The sequence below is a fragment of the Macaca thibetana genome, chromosome 19 (assembly GCF_024542745.1).
Source record: "Macaca thibetana thibetana isolate TM-01 chromosome 19, ASM2454274v1, whole genome shotgun sequence".
In the NCBI taxonomy this organism is placed as follows: Eukaryota; Metazoa; Chordata; class Mammalia; order Primates; family Cercopithecidae; genus Macaca; species Macaca thibetana.
In genome coordinates, this window is record NC_065596.1 from 34145192 (window position 1) to 34164965 (window position 19774).

General features: G+C 46.3%; 1 non-coding gene across 1 annotated transcript; it reads left to right on the plus strand.

The window, feature by feature from the left end:
* Nucleotides 1-3875: 3875 nt before the first annotated feature.
* LOC126943641 (U6 spliceosomal RNA) lies at nt 3876-3982 on the plus strand. The gene has a single exon (XR_007721785.1). It is a non-coding gene; the product is annotated as a U6 spliceosomal RNA (small nuclear RNA).
* The last annotated feature ends 15792 nt before the right edge of the window (nt 3983-19774 follow it).

Consider the following 19774-nt stretch of genomic DNA (forward strand, 5'->3'; position numbering starts at 1 on the left):
GAATAAAAAAGGGTAGGCCAGGCCCGGCATGGTGGCTCAGGCTTGCAATTCCAGCACTGTAGGAGGCCGCGGCAGGAAGATCGCTTGAGACCAGGAGTTAAGAGACCAGCCTGGGCAATATAGTGAGACCCCTGTGTTTGTTTGTTTGTTGAGACTTTTGTGTTAAAGCAAACTAAATATGGCCTGAGAAGGACTCCGTAATTCTATGTTTGAGTCCTTGTGGATGAGCTGCAACCTAACTTAATAGGTACAAAAGATTGAAAACCTAAGTTAGGCCGGGCGCAGTGGCTCAGGCCTGTAATCCCAGCACTTTGGGAGGCCGAGGCGCGCGGATCACCTGAGGTTGGGACTTTGAGACTAGCCTGACCAACATGGAGAAACCCCGTCTCTTCTAAAAATACAAAATTAGCCGGGCGTGGTGGCTCATGCCTGTAGGAGAAATAGCTTGAACTCGGGAGGCGGAGGTTGCGGTGAGCCGAGATTGCGCCATTGCACACTCTAGCCTGGTTAACAAGAGCGAAACTCCGTATCAAAAAAAAAAAAAAATTGCCTAACGCAAACCGCCACTGAGTGTTGGCCAATCCCAGCAGCCCAGCAGCTGTACTCATCCACTCACAGGCTGCTGAGCATTCAAACTGTGTTCAAATAAGGCAAACGCTGAGCGGTAACCAATCCAGCTCTTTCTGTACCTCACTTCCGATTTCTGTATGTCACTTTCCTTTTCTTGTCCATAAATTTGTTCTGACCACGAGGCACCCCTGGAGTTCGTCTGAATCTGCCGTGACTCTTGGAGCTGCCCGACTTGCGAGTGGTTCATTGTTCAGTTAAATGCCTTTAAATTTATTTTATGTATTTTATTTTATTTTATTTCTTTATTTTTACTTTATTTTATTTTATTTGTATTTATTTTATTTTATTATTTTTATTTATTTTATTTTATTTTATTATTTTTATTTATTTTATTTTATTTTATTTTTATTTTTATTTTTATTTTTTTTAGATGGAGTCTCACTCTGTCCCCCAGGCTGGAGTGCAGTGGCACCATCTCTGCTCATTGCAACCTCCGCCTCCTGATTCAAGTGATTCTCCTGTCTCAGCCTTTCGAGTAGCTGGTATCACAGGCGCCCACCACCACGCCTGGCTAATTTTTTCTGTTTTTAGTAGAGACGGGGTTTCACGACGTTGGCCAGGCTGGTCTTGAACTCCTGACCTCAAGTGATCTGCCCACCTCAGCCTCCCAAAGTGCTGGGATTATAGGTGTGAGCCACTGTACCTGGCCCCCTTTAAATTTAATTCTGCTGAAGTTTTTCTTTTAACAGATGGTGTCAGAAGCGGAGTCCAAAGTAGAACTTCTAGGGACCTTCAGGAGCGCCGAGTGAACACGCAAGATGCCTGCGGAACCCTCTTGTGTCCATTGACCTCTTGGAGTGGCTGGGGATTGTGGGTAAGTTCCCTCTCGGATTTCAGAGCTCCGCAGATTTGTGTTTTGAGCTCTCCGAGTTTCATTGAGCAAATATCTGATCCAAACTGGATTTGGAAGCTATGACAGAAACTGGACTGGTTCCGGGAACGGATCTGATCTGGTAATTAACTGGCTTGGATCCAGGTAGAGCCCTCTTACCTATGACTGGGTCAGAAAGAAACTTGGTAGCAAATGGTAATATTGCAGGAGATGTAAAATTTGGCTTTTAAAAATTAACGGGGATGTTTGTGTTCTACCCCTTTGTTTCATTTTTCTTGTGCACTTAGGTAGTAAAAAAAATTCCTGGGTGAGTTAATCAAGGGAAGCTGAGAGTAACGCGAATATTTTAGGTAAAAATGGGATCCTTAAATTCTGAAAAACTGAGTTCCTTCCGCATATACATTAGGCACAGGAAAGAGCAAAGAGTTACAGAAATGGCAAAATCTGGCTGAGCGTGGTGGCTCATGCCTGTAATCCCAGCATTTTGGGAGGCTGAGGTGGGTGGATCACCTGAGCTCAGGAGTTGGAAAACAACCTGGCCAACATGGTGAAACCCATCTCTACTAAAAAGACAAAAATTAGTGGGGCGTGGTAGCTTGCGCCTGTAGTCCCAGCTACTTATGAGGCTGAGGCACCAGAATTGCTTGAACCCAGTAGGCGGAGGTTGCAGTGAGTGGAGATTGCACCACTGTACTCCAGCCTGGGTGACAGAGTGAGACTCTCTCAAAAAATAAAAATGGCTGGGCACAGTGGCTCACGCCTGTAATCCCAGCGCTTTGGAAAGCCAAGGCAGATGGATCACCTGAGGTCAGGCGTTTGAGACCAACCTGGTCAACATGGTGAAACTCTGTCTCTACTAAAAATACAAAAAATTAGCCAGGTGTGGTGGCATGCACCTGTAATCCCAGCTGCTTGGGAGGCTGAGGTGGAAGTTGAACCCAGGAGGCTGAGGTTGCAGCAAGCTGACGTTGCTCTGTTGCACTCCAGCCTGGGCAACAAGAGCAAAAGACCGTCTCAAAAACAAATAAATAAATACAAATTAAAAAATTAAAATGAGGGCTCCCGAAAGTTAAATCTGCTCATCTTTCAGCTTAGTTCCTATCTTGATCCAAAGGAAGCAGACCGCAGCACCCGTTGGCTGACTTTGGATAAGTAATGGGGTCCATTTTACCTGAGTAAAGAATGGGATGGGGTTAAAGGCCCTCCCCTCAGTAAAGTCCCCCTTGGTTAAAAATGGGTTCAAGATGACAGGGCCCAACTGGGAGCAAGTTTGAGCCTTGCAAGTTCAATATTGGTTGCTAAACAGAGTGGCCAGTGTCTGATTTGTCACGTATTTTGCTTTGGCGCCAGAATGAAAAATGTTAATTGGCTTACCCCATGCAACCCCTTGGGTGACAACTTGCAAAACTAAGAGGTTTTTGCCTGAGGTTCCATAAAACAGAAAAGAATTTCTTCTATGATGCGGCAGGCTTGGCCCTCAGGACTATAGTGTGGCAAGCAGGGTCACTAGAGCCACCTGGGCAAAGGGAACCCAGAAACCTGGCACGCTGGCAAAAGGTGAAGTATTTCTTACCAATCAGACTCTGGCCTCTCTGTCTCTGTGAAGACTGGTTAAATGAACGGTAAAAATCACTGTTTATCTCCCGTAATGCTTTGATTAATACAAGAAAGAATTCTGAGGCTGGTCTTAAGCTGTAATACATCTGGTGTGCTTTGTGTCTTTCTGTATTCTGTCACAAAGAGGGGTACCTTGGGATAAAATGCGTGCCTAGGGCCCCATAAGCCCCTGTTCAAGATGGCCCAGTAAACTGGTCAATCATGTCTTTGGAAGCTTAACCTCCTAACCATGTGGCCGTGCTTTCTCTTTTCACAAAGGCGGGCCAGGTTCCATTCCCGGCTTACTCAACAAGTACTTTCTGGTGTGACCTTTACCATGTGTTGATTCTCTTCCCTCTCCATTATAGAACACAGAAATATTGGCTGTTTGGCCTAGCCAAGGTTGGGTAATAAAAGATTTGAAAGGACTTTTTTAAACAAACGCTATAGTTAAAACTCAAGTACATTAAAAGTGGATATTTGGCCGGGCGTCGTGGCCCATGCCTATAATCCCAGCACTTGGGGAGGCTGAGGCAGGCCTCACTTCAGGTCAGGAATTCAAGACAAGCCTGGGCAGCATGGCAAAACTGTCTCTACTTAAAAAAAAAAAAATTTAGCTGGACATGTTGACGCACGCCTGTAATCCCAGCTATTCAGGAAGGCAGGAAAATTGCTTGAACCTAGGAGGCGGAGCTTGCAGTGAGCCCAGATTACGCCACTGCGCTCCGACCTGGGTGACAGAGCAAGACTCTGTCTCAAAAAATAATAATAATAATAATTAAATTAAATTAAAGATAAAAAATAAAATAAAAGTGTAGTGCTCGCTTCAGCGGCACATATATTAAAATTGGAACGATACAGAGAAGATTAGCATGGCCTCTGCACAAGGATGACATGCAAATTCATGAAGCATTCCATATTTTGTGCAGCCTGGCAAGATCATTTCTGTATCTGCAAACTAGCACTAAGGAAGTCATGTGAATCTAAGCAAAAATGGGTGGCACCCAATAACGAAATTGTGGTTTTCATTAAAAAATATATGTATATAAATATGTATAATATATAAATAAAAAATATAATATATATACACATATATATGTGTGTGTGTATATATTCAATTTTTTTTTTTTTTTTTTTTTTTGAGATGGAGTTTCACGCTTGTCACCCAGGCTGGAGTGCATTGGTGCGATCTCGGCTCGCTGCAACCTCACCTCCCGGGTTCAAGTGATTCTCCTGTCTCAGCCTCCCGAGTTGTTGGGATTACAGGCACCTGCCACCACGCCCAGCTAATTTTTGTATTTTTAGTAGAGACAGGGTCTCACCATGTTGGCCAGGCTGGTCTGGAACTCCTGACCTGATCCACCCGCCTCGGCCTCCCAAAGTGCTGGGATTACAGGTGTGAGCTACCGTGCCCGGCAATGTGTATATTCAAATTCTAACTGCCTGGGACTCCTTGGGAAAAACAGGAGGCACCAGAGATGCCATTTTGGGAAAAAAACCTGTTTTCCTCATGGAACCACAGGAATTTGAAATCAATAGATTCCCCTTCAGAAATCTAAGGCTCTGTTCTTTTTGGGATTTGGGATCTGGTATAAAAACGGGACCCTTAATTTTTGAAGATCTGTTTTGCCTTTCTTCTGTGCCCACTTATTATATTGGGCCCTAGAAATGGCATGCTTTCCTGGTCCTGTTCGTCCAAGGACTCCACCCTAAAGCCAGTAATCTCAAATAAATAAACAAATACCTAAATCAAATATTTTGAAAGAACAATAAAAACTAATGCCTTTTAGTTCACATAACTTTAGTAATCTTTGGGAAATAAAAAGTTTTAAAGATGATTGGGGAAAATGAAGACATTTAGTCTAAATCAGGCAGGTCAGATATTAGGTTTGTTCAATGCTTTAAGGTCATCAACTGCTTCTTAGGCTTTTGAAAATTGTTCAGTTTACCTACTTTGGAGCATTAGATTCTAGATAAGGCCTGGGAACATGTGGAATTAGCCATGCACTCTATCTATGCAAAGATTATAAAGAAAAGAGATTTTTTTTTTAATTAAAAAAAACCACAGGTGCTTGTGCTCCGCCTACCCAGCGCAGCAGGTGAGTTGGTGCACCCTCCGTGGAATGAAGAGGCCACAGGATCCCACCTCAGCTGGATCGCATGCTGACCTTCACCTTCATTGCACCATGGCAGCTTTCATGTGAGCCACTGACTTGTGTATATGTTAGACTCCTTGGTCTATAAGAAAGCATCTTGTATGGTAAATTGTCGTTCTAAAGTAAAGTAACTGGTTGGTTCAAAAGGGAGATGTTAAGGACAAGTCAGAAAGTCAAAGCATGTTGTAGATGGTCTGGGAAAGTCGGGAAAGGACTGTGAAAGGAAATTTAAGCCACCAAAAGTAAAAGTTGCTCATTACTGTTATAACATGTGATTGAAACTACTGAAAAAATAGTTTTACGTGGAAAGTGTGTGAGAAGAGTGAAACATGTTTTTGGTAAAAGATTTTTAAAAGGCAGGAGAATGTAACTTTTTGCCTAGTTTAGAAGGTTATGTGATTTTTAAATTAGATAAGAATAAGCTCACGGTTTGAACAAGTTGTGGAAGGTTTGTAAAAATTAATCTTGCAAAAAAAACTCTGTGTGGGAACATGCTGACTAAATTTAAAGGGGTATTTTCTAGTTTTCCATAAATTAAACATTGAAATAAAAGGACAAACAGGGTTTATTTTTTTGTTTTTTTGTTGCCTAGGCTATGGGCAACTATGCAGCTAGGCATGTTGGTGCATGCCTGTAATCCCAGCTACTCAGGAAGCTGAGGCGGGAAAATTGCTTGAACCCGGGAGGCAGAGGTTACAGTGAGCCAAGATTGCACCACTGCATTCCAGCCTGAGTGACAAAGCAAGACCCTATCTCGAAAGAAAGAAAAAAGAAAAGCAATAGCTCCCTGGGTGTCAGGTGTCAGTGAGAATGGGAAGTCAGGTCTCCTCTGACTCCTAGGTCATTCCTCTCTCTGTCTTTGGGGGTCGAATTCCTTGTTAGAACTCCATCTTGTTAAAGTGGCCTCACACCTGCCCTTGCCTTCTGCAGCAACCCCCCTTAATCCTCTCCAAACTTCCATCTCCAGACCACCCAGATTCTCCTCACGAGTGCCCTGGGTGGACATTGGTGAAAGGTCACTGCCTTCAGGACACACCATAGGTACAGTCACCAAGGTAACCCAGTTCAAAGAAGAGCAGGATGTTGGGTATTTACAAAGGAGATCTAGCAATTGGTCCAAACCAGTCAGTGCTGGCATGCACCATTCATCTTGCCATCAGCGGCAAGATGGAGATCTGGCAGTGCATGGGCTCATAGTAAGATACACGCCCTGTGCCATTCCACCCTATCATTGGAGAAGGAATCTTCTTTTCTTCTTTTTCTTTCTCTCTTTTTTTTTTTTGGAGACAGGTTCTCACTTTGTTGCCCAGGCTGTAGTGTAATGGTGCAATCTTGGCTCACTGCAGCCACTGCCTCCTGGGGTCATGTGATCCTCTCCCCTCAGCCCCCTGAGTGGCTGAGATCACAGATGCCAGCCACCACAATTTTTTTTGTTTTTGTTTTTGTTTTCGTTTTTTGAGACTGAGTCTTGCTCTGTTGTGCAGGCTGGAGTGCAATGGGTGCAATCTCGGCTCACCGTAACCTCCACCTCCCAGGTTCAAGCAATTCTCCTGTCTCAGCCTCTCAAGTAGCTGGGATTACAGGCACCCGCCACTACGCCCAGCAAATTTTTGTATTTTTAGTAGAGACAGGGTTTTGCCATGTCGGCCAGGCTGGTCTCGAACTCCTGACCTCAAATGATCTGTCCGCCTCGGCCTCCCAAAGTGCTGGGATTACAGGTGTAAGCCACTGCACCCAGCTAATTTTTTTTTTTTTTTTTTAAATAGAGACAGGGTTTTGCCGTGTTGCCCAGGCTTGTCTCGAACTCCTGATCTCAGGCCACCTTCCTCAGCCTCCCAAAGTGTTGGGATTACAGGCAGGAGCCACCACGTCCAGCTGCTTTTTCTTTTTTTAATTACTTTTTTTTTTTTGACGTAACACACCACTACTCTCTCTCTTTTATTTTTTTATAGAGACGGAGTCTCACTATGTTGACCTGGCTGGTCTTTTTAAATTTTATTTTTTTGAGATGGAGTCTCACTCTGTCACCCAGGCTAGAGTGTAGTGGTGGGATCTTGGCTCACTGCAACGTCTGCACCCCAGGTTCAAGCGATTCTCCTGCATCAGCCTCCCAAGTAGCTGGGATTACAGGCTCATGCCACGTCGCTGGCTAATTTTTTTTTTTTTTTTTTTTTTGTATGTTTAAAAAAATTTTTTTAAGTAGAGACAGGGTTTCACCACGTTGGCCAGGCTGGTCTTGAAATCCTGACGTCAGGTGTCCACCTGCCTCGACCTCCCAGAGTGCTGGGATTACACGCATGAGCCACCATACCCAGCCTTCCAGGCATTTTTGAAGTACCTGCACCAGGCTGGTTTCTCTGGGTGAGGGGAGTGGTCAGGCAGAGGCAGGCCCCGTCATGGTAAGCAGCTAGGAGACGCTGTCAATCTCCGTAGTTGTAGATCAAGCAATATTACTACAGAAATGGCAGGAGCAGATTTTGCAGCATGGTAGATCCAAAGAAACTTCCCTTGCAATTAGTAACTTTGAGGGCTTCAATACCACACAGAGTTGGTCTGGATGATGGCTGGCCATCCAGGCATGATAACCTGGGGAACAATTCCAGGATGGAGGTTATGTTGCTAGACTTGTTTGTCCGGGAAAGTGGTAGACAGGAAGTTCCTGTCTGCACGCATGTCTCCTGGTTCCAGCCCTTTCCCGTGTCCATCTGTCCTACAGACTCCGCCTCAGGCATATTGTCTTGGAGGACGTGCAGAAAGGCAGCTGTGCACTTCTAGATTTCGATGCCATCTTAGAGTCACTAGTCACCAGGTCTGGGTCAAAGGGGAGTCTCTGGCTGTCAAGACTGTACTGGGAGGAATCACATCGCTTCTTCACCATCAGCTTTATCTGCTTTGCCTTTTCCGACTTCAGCTTTCTCTGCAGGACATATCAGCAGGGTTGACAAAGGTTGATATCTTTTTATTATCCTCATCCCAAATCTTGCCACTGACATTCTTCAGTGCCTAGGCGATGCTGGCATTCTCCACAAAGATGTGGGCCTGCGTTTTCTCATAGCGAAACGGAATCAGGAGGAAGGGGCGTTGCATTCATTGACTCTGAATCAAAGTCAGCAGCCACTTCTCATCTTATTTTATGCAGATCTTGAACCAGCAGCTCCCTAAGGTCCCACCTGGCCCATTTCCCTCTGTTATTTTCTCTGGAGGTTTTTGGCGCTTTCTCAATGTTAACATGGGTTTGGTCTTGTTTATGGAAACTCTCCATGGCAAGGTGCGGTGGCTCACGCCTGTAATCCCAGCACTTTGGGAGGCCAAGGCGGGCTGATCACCAGAGGTCAGGGGTACGAGACCAGCCTGACCAACATGGTAAAACCCCATCTCTACTAAAAACACAAAAATTAGCCAGGCATGGTGGCGGGCGCCTGTGGTCCCAGCTACTCAGGAGGCTAAGGCAGGAGAATCGCTTGAACCCAGGAGGCGGAGTTTGCAGTGAGCCGAAATTGGGCCATCGCACTCCAGCCTGGGTGACAGAGTGCGACTCCATTTCAAATAAATAAATAAATAAAGGTAGATATTATGTAGCCATGTTATGTAGTGATCTTTTAATTTCTTGGTCACAGCAGCTTTGCATAGCCTCGCTCTGTCTTATACCTGTAAGACAATTTCCAGCGCATAGCCTGGAATCAGAATTGAAGAGAAAGTGAGAACTGTTGGGCATAGCAACCTAAAAAGGGATCCCTCTGGTGTGGAAAGATTGTTCCAATGCAAAACGGACTGAGAACCAGAGATGGCAGTTGTTTGAGATCTGGAATCTTGAGAAGAGGTAGATCAGACTTGCTCAGGGGAAAATGGGTCCTACCATCACGGCAGGTACACATGGGGCTACAAGGTGAGAGAGGTTGGATAGGAGAGTAAGGAAAAAAAGGTGGAAAGCACCAAAGGACAGTCCGTGAGACTCCAGAGAATGCATTAAACCTGATGAATTTCTGAACAGCGACGTCTGATACTCAGGCTTCCGTTGTTTCTTTCTGTGCTGTAATTCTCCGTGTTTTCTCTGCACACAGCTCGGTAAAGCTCTACTCACCGGTTAACCTAGAGTCTGTCTTGAAATAAGCAGGGAGGGCTGTGATGGCTGCACGAGGGCAGAGTGGTTTGTAGACCTGAAAAAGGAAATTGTAAGAGCTGGCAGATCTTAACCAGGAGAGGGAGCCCCTTGCCACAGCCTAGAAGCTTCTGAACTCATTTAAAGGGAACTGAATTATATGAAGTCAAACACCAGTTGGGGAAACTTTATTTTATTATTTATTTATTTATTTTTAAGTGTGTGTGTGTGTGTGTTTGTGTGTATATATATATATTTTAGTTATGATCTCCATGATAGTACCAAATCAAACTTTAAATTTTTTTTTTTTTGAGACAGAGTCTTGCTCTGTCACCCAGGCTAGAGTGCAGTGGTGTGATCTTGGCTCACTGTAACCTCCACGTCCCAGGCTCAAATGACTTTCCTGCAGTGAGTAGCTGGGATTACAGGCGCCTGCCACCACGCCCTGCTAACTTTTTTTTTTTTTTTTTTTGAAACAGAGTCTGGCTCTGTCGCCCAGGGTGGAGTGCAGTAACCGGATCTCAGCTCACTGCAAGCTCCGCCTCCCGGCTTACGCCATTCTCCTGCCTCAGCCTCCCGAGTAGCTGGGACTACAGGCGCCTGCCACGGCGCCTGGCTAGTTTTTTGTATTTTTTTTAGTAGAGACGGGGTTTCAACGTGTTGGCCAGGATGGTCTCGATCTCCTGATCTCGTGATCCGCCCATCTTGGCCTCCCAAAGTGCTGGGATTACAGGCTTGAGCCACCGCGCCCGGCCTTTTTTTTTTTTCAGTAGAGATGGGGTTTCACCATGTTGGCCAGGCTGGTCTCGAACTCCTGACCTTGTGATCTGCCCACCTCAGCCTCTCAAAGTACTGGGATTATAGGCATGAGCCACTGCCCCCAGCAGATAATTCTGTAGTTCTGTGTTTAACTTTCTCCCCCCTAAACTTAACTGAAGTGATATTTAACTTTGAGGAATCACCAAATCGAAGGTGACTTTTGAGGCACACACAGGAAGTGGAGGTGCTTTTCCTCATGTAGATAAAGACGTTCTAAACCTAGAACTGAAAACACACATGGAATCCTTTTAAGTATCTGGATGCCTTGGTGGACAAAATGGATACATCCAACTTCTCAAAGAGCTTAATATTCAGTATTAAAGCTGAGGTGAGCTGAGGTGGTTCACACCTGTAATCCCAACGTTTTGGGAGGCCGAGGCAGGCGGATCACTTGAGCCCAGGAGTTCAAGGCCAGCCTGGGCAACATAGTGAACCTCCACCTCCGTCTCTACAAAAAAATTAAAAAATTACCAATGCATGGTGTAGGCCCAGCTACTTGGCAGTAAAAGGTAGGAGGATTGCTTGAACCCAGGAGCGGGTTGAAGCTGCAGTGAGCCTTGATTGTACCACTGAACTTTAGCTAGGGAGGCAGTGAGACCCTGTCTCAAAACAAAAAAGAGGAAGAATTTCTCTGTCCCAACTTCCCTTGGTTTTGCCTTGCCCCAGGCTAAAAAGTGATTGGGGACTTTTTAAAAAATTCCCTGCTCTCCACAGAATGGGATTATAGCCCCGAGATGATCCAGAAAAGGTTTTCAGAAAGAATGAAGAGTTTAGGGAGTGAATAATGTATAAGAAAGGTTCTAAAACAGTAAATAGAGTGTCACAAAGAAATCCATTCATCTCTTTGAAGGTTGAGTATTTGGAAGACGAGAGAAAGAAAACTTCATTCAGAGAGCACGGGCCAGTATTTAGGAGTGTTTGGAGAGGGTGGGGCGACCATGGAATTAGAGTAAAGTTGAATTGAATTGAATTGAGTAAAGTTCAGTGTCTTGCAAATCAGGCCTGTAATAGCCCTGATCCCTGCAGGCCTCTCATGTTTCCCACACCCCCCACCAGCTTCCAAATTTATATTAAAAAGCTTTCGGCTTGTTCATTCTGTTCTTTCTTTTTTTCTTTTTTTCTTTTTTTTTTTTGAGTCTGGCACTGTCCCCCAGGCTGGAGTGCAGTGGCACGATCTTGGCTCACTGCAACCTCCGCCTCCCGGGTTCAAGCGATTCTCCTGCCTCAGCTTCCTGAGTAGCTGGGATTACAGGCGCCCACCACCACACCCGACTTACTTTTTAAATTTTTAGTAGAGATTGGGTTTCTCCATGTTGGCCAGGCTAGTCTCGAACTTCTGACCTCATGATCCACCTGCCTCACAAAGTGCTGGGATTACAGGCGGGAGCCACCGCACCCAGCCTTCTTCCTTTTTTTTTTTTTTTTTTTTTTTGAGACACAGTCTCACTCTGTCGCCTGGGCTGGAGTACACTGGCACCATCTTGGCTCACTGCAACTTCCACCTCCTGGGTTCCAGTGATTCTAGTGCCTCAGCCTCCCAAGCCACTGAGACTACAGGCACGTGCCACTACGCCCGGCTAATTTTTTGTATTTTTAGTAGAGACGGGGTTTTGCCATGTTGACCGGGCTGGTCTCCAACTCCTGGTCTCAAGTGACCACCCACCTCGGCCTCCCAAAGTGCTGGGATTACAGGCGTGAGCCACTGTGCCAGGCCCTCATTCTGTTACTTTTTTCTTTCATTTTTCATTAATTTAAAGTTCTGGGTGCAGGATGTGCAGGTTTGCTACATAGGTAAATGCATGCCATGGTGATTTGCTGAACCTATCTACCTAGGTATTAAGCCCCGCAGCCATTAGCTATTTGTCCTGATGCTCTTCCACCTCCCGCCCATTCTTTGTTATTTCTTCGTATTCCAATTAATGTTCATTTTGAGGACCTGGCTCTGGCCAGGCAAGGTTCCAGTCTGGAGTCAAACTGAGGAAAGTATTACCTTTCACAGACACTTAGACCATGTTGGGAGGGGAAATCATTGTTCTCCACATGCATATAGGTGTGTTAATAACCCCAGGGAGGTAAATACTAAGCAAAGGCGTGCACAGATACTTACTGCAACTGATGATTCCACGTCAATTGTACTGTACCGTGAGCAGATTTATAGGCTACTGTGACAGGGGCCATCACCTGGGTACGAGGGTGCTGGCTTCCTCTTGAAGAGGTGGCTTTAAATTGTGAATTGAATAGATGAAAGGAGAAACTTTGAGTGGAGGGGGTAGGGTATACTGGTTGGGAGGATATTACATACAGAAATTAGGGAGTGGTGACAACATTGACTCTTCTAGTAATTGTCTGGGTGTGGTAACTCAGGACTGTAATCCCATCACTTTGGGAGGCTGAGATGGGAGGATTGCTTGAGCTCTGGAGTTCCACATCAGTTTGGGTAACACAGGGAGATCTGAAACTAAAAAAAATTTAGCTGGGTGTGGCGGCTCTTTCCTGGTAATCCCAACAATTTGACTCAGGAGGCTGAAGTGGGAGGATCCCTTAAGATCAGGAGCTTGAGGCTGAAGTAAGCTAGCACTTTGTTTGGGAGGCCAAGGTGCATGAATTACTTGAAGCCAGGAGTTCAAGACCAGCCTGGCTAACATGGTGAAACGCCATCTCTACTAAAAATTAAAAAATTAGCCGGGCATGGTGGTGTGTGCCTGTAATCCCAGTGAGTCGGGAGGCTGAGACAGGTGAATCACTTGACCCTGGGAAGGCGGAGGCTGCAGTGAGCCAAGATCACAGCACTGCACTCCAGCCTGGGCAACAAGAGTGAAACACCGTCTCAAAAAAACAATAATTTAAAAAAAATTTTTTTAAATAAATTAACAAATGACTTGCCTATCTGGGGTGAAGTGAGACGAGGCTGGCGGCAAGCTCTGTCACCCATAGTTAGGGTTAATTAAGCTCAGCTTTAAAAGCTGTATCTTAGCCTCCCGGGTTTTAATTTTGACTTCTCCACTTCTCCGCCATGTTTTGTGTTTTGTTTGCTCGAGGAGGGACAAATCAGGCCAGCATTGAGCTTGTTTCCCCCATGTGTCAACTGGGATTGAGAATTACAAGATTAAATGATGTTTGTCTGTGATATTAACCTCTGTTCAGCCCGTCATTCATTTCAAGAGTATTGACTGGGCTTCCGAGTGGGTTCCCTGTTAGTACTGGGGACGCCGTGGTGGGAGGGAGACTGGGTCTGCACCCTTCTAGAGTTATAGTCCAGGCCTGCAGTTAAGCAGATTTTTGTGCAGGAATCAAACCCACTACACTACCTGTCAGAAATCAAGCCCTGTTCTGGGCACTGGGAAAGCCAGAATTTAAAGGGGGTGTACCAGGTCTCTGTCTTTGCAGAGCATTATTGGTCAGTAGGAGAGAGAAAATGAACATGCAAACACCTGAGACAATTGTAATAGCAATAAGGTGATATCAATAGAATGAAACAGAGCAATAGAAATAGGGTAGATGGTCATAGACATGACCAGGAATCCCAATGAGAGATTCTACCTGGGACAAAATGGAAAAATGGGAAATCATAATAAGCTCTGGAATTCGGACAATGGTATTGTGTATTTCCTAGTTGTGGCAAGTCTAATGTAAAACGTGGACATTCAAGGAAACTGGGTGGAGAACATAGAGAACTTTGTGTACCTTTTGCAACTTTTCTATAAGTCTAAATTTATTCGAAGGCTGGGTGTGGTGGCTCATGCCTGTAATCCTAGAACTTTAAGAGGCTGAAGCAGGCAGATCGCTTGAGCTCAGTAGTTTGAGACCAGCCTGGGCAAAAAAGTGAGACTTCATCTCTACTAAAAATTTTAAAAATTAGTTGGCTTTGCTGGTGAGCGCCTGTACCAGACTGGTTAGCCTGCGCGGCATAGTGAGACCCTGTTTCTGTAAATAAGATAAAAATCAGCTGGGGGCCGGTCGTGATGGCTCATGTCTGTAATCCCAGCACTTTGGGAGGCCGAGGTGGGCGGATCACCTGAGGTCGGGAGTTTTTGAGACCAGCCTGACCAACGTGGAGAAACCCCGTCTCTACCGAAAATACAAAATTAGCCGGGCGTGGTGGCGCACGACTGTAATCCCAGCTACTAGGGAGGCTGAGGCAGGAGAATTGCTTGAACCCCGGAGGCAGAGGTTGCAGTGAGCTGAGATCACTCAAAAAAAAAAAAAAAAAAAAAAAAAAAAAAAAGATTAGCTGGGTGGGGTGTTGCATGCCTGTAATCCCAGCTACTCTGGAGGCTGAGGCAGGAGAATCACTTGAACCCAGGGCACAGAGGTCACAGTGAGGCAAGATCATGCTATTCCAGCCTGGGTGACAGAGCCAGACGTCCTCTCAAAAAAAAAGAAAAAGAAAAGAAAACAAAAATGCATTTACAGAAGCTAGGAAAATCAAATTCAGGGAGGAGGCTGGAGGGCAAAGAGTGGGTGTGGCCAGACTCTAATCCATTCTCCATCTATGGGTGGCCCCTGGGGTACAAAACAGCTCCAGGGCCCTTGCCCTGCCCTTCATCCTCAGGATGGGAAGTCCTCATAGAGTTCACTAAGTATTGTCTTCCCATGTTCACTTCCCCGTGGTCACAGGAGCCTCACATTTAGGTTGTGAGACTGCCCTAAAATCTCCAACACTGAGTCCTCTCTATTTGTAGTCATGACTCCCACACCTTGATTCTCTGCCCCTAATACTATTTTTTTTTTTTTTTTTTTTTGAGACCAGAGTTTCGCTCTTGTGGCCCAGGCTGGAGTGCAGTGGTGTGATCTTGGCTCTCTGCAACCTCCGCCTTCCAGACACAAGTGATCCACCTCCGTCTCCAGAGTAGCTGGGACTATAGGAGTACACAACCACACCCAGCTACTTTTTAAACCTTTTGTAGAGAAATGGGCCTCAGTATGTTTCCCAGGCTGGTTTCAAAGTCCTGTGCTCGAGCAATCTTCCTGCCTTGGCCTCCCAAACTGCTAGGATTATGGGCGAGCCCCCACACCAGGCCTGTCCACGTAATTTAAAAGGTGATGGATGTGCTCGGTGGCTCGTGTCTGGAATCCCAGCACTTTGGGAGGCTGAGGTGGGCGGATCATGAAGTCGGGAGTTCGAGACCAGCCTGGCTAAGAGACCAGCCTGGCCAATATGGTGAAACCCTGTCTCTACTAAAAATACAGAAATTAGCCAGGCGTGGTGGCGGGCGCCTGGAATCCCAGCTACTCGGGAGGCTGAGGCAGGAGAATTGCTCGAACCCAGGAGGCAGAGGCTGCAGTGAACTGAAGATTGCGCCATTGCACTCCAGCCTGGGCCACAGAGCGACACTAAGCAAAAAAAAAAAGAAGAAGAAGAAAAGAAAAAAGAAAGTAATTTAAAAGGTGTCATTCAGGAAGGTGTTATTCAGGCTGGGGACTCCCAAAGCGCTGGGATTGCAGGCATGAGCCTCCGGGCAGGCCTAGGATTTGCATTACAAGGATCTGCATTGTTCTTAAGAACTGGAGAGAGGGCTCACTCTGCCTTTCACTATTGAGCGATATTCAGAAGTCAGTTTTAAATCTCTTATCTTCTGCATAGAGGATGTGCTTGCAGTTTCCAGGTACTGGACAATACAGGGAGGTTACTTCTCGCTCTGTGGCACTCAGCCTCGGGGGCACTTTCTGGTGTCAGAATGAAAGTGCCGTCATTGCTGAGATCCAACGACTGAGGCGAGCACCGAAAAAACACCATGACCATGGGGGGAGCAGGGGGCTCCAGGAGCCACTGCAGGTAAAAGCTAAAAACCGTGGTGCTTGTTCTGTGCCATAAACTGGACTTCAGTCCAGCTTTAAGGAAATGACCAGGGTCTCTGGGTTGTGAGGCTGGGTTACGTAGCAGCTGTAATGCTTGGATTCAGGGATAGCCCAGTCACACCATTGCCAGAAAAGAGGCACCCAATCCAGACCTCAAAAGCAGGTTCTTGGATCTCTTGCTGGAAAGAATTTTGAGGCAAGTCACAGAACACAGTGAAAGAAGCAAGTTGAGGCCGGGCGCGGTGGCTCACACCTGTAATCCCAGGACTTTGGGAGGCCTAGGCAGGTGGATCACAAGGTCAGGAGTTAGAGACCAGCCTGGCCAACATGGTGAAACCCCATCTCTACTAAAAATACAAAAAATTAGCTTGGCATGATGGCACACGCCTGTAGTTCTAGCTACTCGGTACACTGAGGCAGGAGAATTGCTTGAACCTGGCAGGCGGAGGTTGGAGTGAGCCAAGATCGCACCACTGAACTCCAGCCTGGGCAACAGAGCAAGACTCTTGTCTTATTTAAAAAAAAAAAAGAGAGAGAGAGAGAGAGAGAAAGAACTACTTGTTATCTGTAAGCCATGCTAGTTTAGCCAAAATGCTACAGTTGTGTATGACCAGGGAGGTTGAGGCTGCAGTGAGCCGATGATTGTGCCACAGTTCTCCAGCCTGGGAGACAGAGCAAGAACCTGTCTCAAAAAAACAAAAAGTTAGTGAGACAGACATGCCGTTCTGTTACTTTTCTCTTTGCTGGCTCAAAGCTAGGTAGTTGCCAATTAAATGTAATCTTGTAGAGAAAAAATATTTTTCATTTTTTGAGATAGGATCTCACTCTATTGCCCAGCCTGGAGTGCAGTGGTGGGAGCTCACAGCAACCTCCACCTCCCGGGTTTAAGCAATTCTCCCATCAGTCTCTGGAGTAGCTGAGACTACACCTGTGCCTGGCTTATTTTTTGTATTTTTAGTAGAGATGGGGTGCCACCATGTTGGCCAGGCTGGTCTCGAACTCCTGACCTCAGGTGATCCTCCCACCTGAGGCATGAGCCTCCATGTTCGGACTGCATTATTGGTTTATTTTTATTTATTTATTTATTTTATTTATTTTATTTATTTATTTATTTATTTTTTAGTTTTGAGACAGAGTCTCACTCTGTCACCCAGGCTGGAGTGCAGTGGCCCAATCTCGGCTCACTGCAAGCTCTGCCTCCTGGGTTCACGCCATTCTTCTGCCTCAGCCTCCCAAGTAGCGGGGACTACAGGCGCCCACCACCATGACCGGCTAATTTTTTGTATTTTTAGTAGAGATGGGGTTTCACTATGTCAGCCAGGATGGTATCGATTTCCTGACCTCGTGATCCGCCTATCTCGGCCTCCCAAAGTGCTGGGATTACAGGCGTGAGCCACTGCACCTGTTTTTTATTTAGCTACCCACAAAGGCAGATTTTTTTTTTAAAAAAAGGACAGAGTCTCACTGTGTTGCCCAGGGTGGAGTGCAGTGGCCAGATCTTGGCTCTCTGCAACCTCTGCCTTCCAGATTCAAGTGATCCACCTCCACCTCCCCAGTAGCTGGGACTATAGGTGCGCACCACTACACCCAACTAATTTTTACATTTTTTGTAGATAAGAGGCCCCAGTATGTTTCCCAGGCTGGTTTCGAAGTCCTGTGCTCAAGCAATCCTCCTGCCTTGGCCTCCCAAACTGCTAGGATTACAGGCGAGCCACCATACCGGGCCTGTCCACCTAATGTAAAAGGTGTTATTCAGGAAGGTGTTACTCAGGCTGGGACTCCCAAAGCGCTGGGATTACAGGCATGAGCCTCCGGGCAGGCCTAGGATTTGCATTACAAGGATCTGCATTGTTCTTAAGAACTGGAGAGAGGGCTCACTCTACATTTCACTATTAAGCGATATTCAGAAGTCAGTTTTAAGTATCTTATCTTCTGCATAGAGGATGTGCTTGCAGTTTCCAGGTACTGGACAATCCAGGGAGGGTACTTCTCACTCTGTGGCACTCAGCCTCGGGGGCACTTTCTGGTGTCAGAATGAAAGTGCTGTCATTGCTGAGATCCAATGACTGAGGCGAGCACCGAAAAAACACCATGACCATGGGGGGAGCAGGGGGCTCCAGGAGCCACTGCAGGTAAAAGCTAAAAACCGTGGTGCTTGTTCTGTGCCATAAACTGGACTTCAGTCCAGCTTTAAGGAAATGACCAGGGTCTCTGGGTTGTGAGGCTGGGTTACGTAGCAGCTGTAATGCTTGGATTCAGGGATAGCCCAGTCACACCGTTGCCAGAAAAGAGGCACCCAATCCAGACCCCAAAAGCGGGTTCTTGGATCTCTTGCTGGAAAGAATTTTGAGGCAAGTCACAGAACACAGTGAAAGAAGCAAGTTGAGGCCGGGCGTGGTGGCTCACGCCTGTAATCCCAGCACTTTGGGAGGCCAAGATGGTGGATCACCTGAGATCACTTTTTTTTTTTTTTTTTTTTTTTTTTTGAGACAGGATCTCACTCTGTTGCCCAGGCTGGAGTGTAGTGCAGTGATCTCAGCTCACTGCAACCTCTGCCTCCTGGGTTCAAGCAATTCTCCTGCCTCAGTCGCCCGAGTAGCTGAGATTACAGCTGTGCCTGGCTTAGTTTTTGTATTTAGTGGAGATGGGGTGCCACCATGTTGGCCAGGCTGGTCTCGAACTCCTGACCTCCCGTGATCCTCCCACCTCCGTCTCCAAAAGTCCTGGGATTACAGGTGTGAGCCACCGCGCCCAGCAAGCGTAAGATTTTTTGACACATGGAGGATCACTTGCTGGATGTGTGCTGAGAAGCGATGTGCCCATTTCCCAGCCACACTCTCCCAAAGGCTTTTACAGTCGCTGTCTCCCGTGAGGTGGTAGAACAGAATGTCAGAATTCAACACATTCCAACACTGTCTTCTGTTGAACTGTAGGAGGATTGCCTGTGGAGATACGGGTTCTATGCTGCCTTGCAAGTTTTCCCAGGGGCTTGTGATAATTGGTCCACTTGGTGACATGCAGTCTGGGAGTGCTTTTTGGAGTCTGATAAGAACATACTGTCACATTGCCTGTGACGTGTGGGACCCAGGCATTTTGAGTGCTGGTTACTGAAAACTAGGAATTTCTTGCCTTACAGTAAAATTGCAAAGAAGAGTAGTAGAAGAGGTAGGTCAGAAGACTACAGAATAGGTTAACAAATGAATGCCTAGATGAGGATGCCAAACTTGGATTTGCATCAAGAGGGCAGGTATTGGCTGGGCGCGGTGGCTCACGCCTGTAATCCCAGCACTTTGGGAGGCTGAGGTGGGTGCATCACGAATTCAGGAGATTGAGACCATCCTGGTGGCGGGCGCCGCAGGAGAATTGTGTGAACCCAGAAGGCGGAGCTTGCAGTAAGCCGAGATCGCGCCACTGCACTCCAGCCTGGACGACAGAGCAAGACTCCATCTCAAAAAAAAAGAAAAAAAAAGGACAGGTATTAGGATAGTTTTGAAGCCCACGTGCTCCTATCATGGCATCGAACCATCAGTTTGCTGCCAATCACTCATTCTTCTGTGTTCATAGACAGAACTGTGGGAATATACACTTGGATTCTTTCACAGGTAATATTGAGAAATTTAAAACCAAAAACGGCTGGGCGCTGTGGCTCCCACCTGTAATGCTCGCGCTTTGGGAGGCAGAGGCAGGCAGATCACAAGGTCAGGAGTTCAAGACCAGCCTGGCCCACATGGTGAAACCCCATCTCTGAAAATAGAAGTGTATGATTAGAGTAAATGATTGGTTCTGATCAGATGTGTAACATGTACATAGCCTTCTCAGAAATCAAAGGTTTTTATGTGAAAC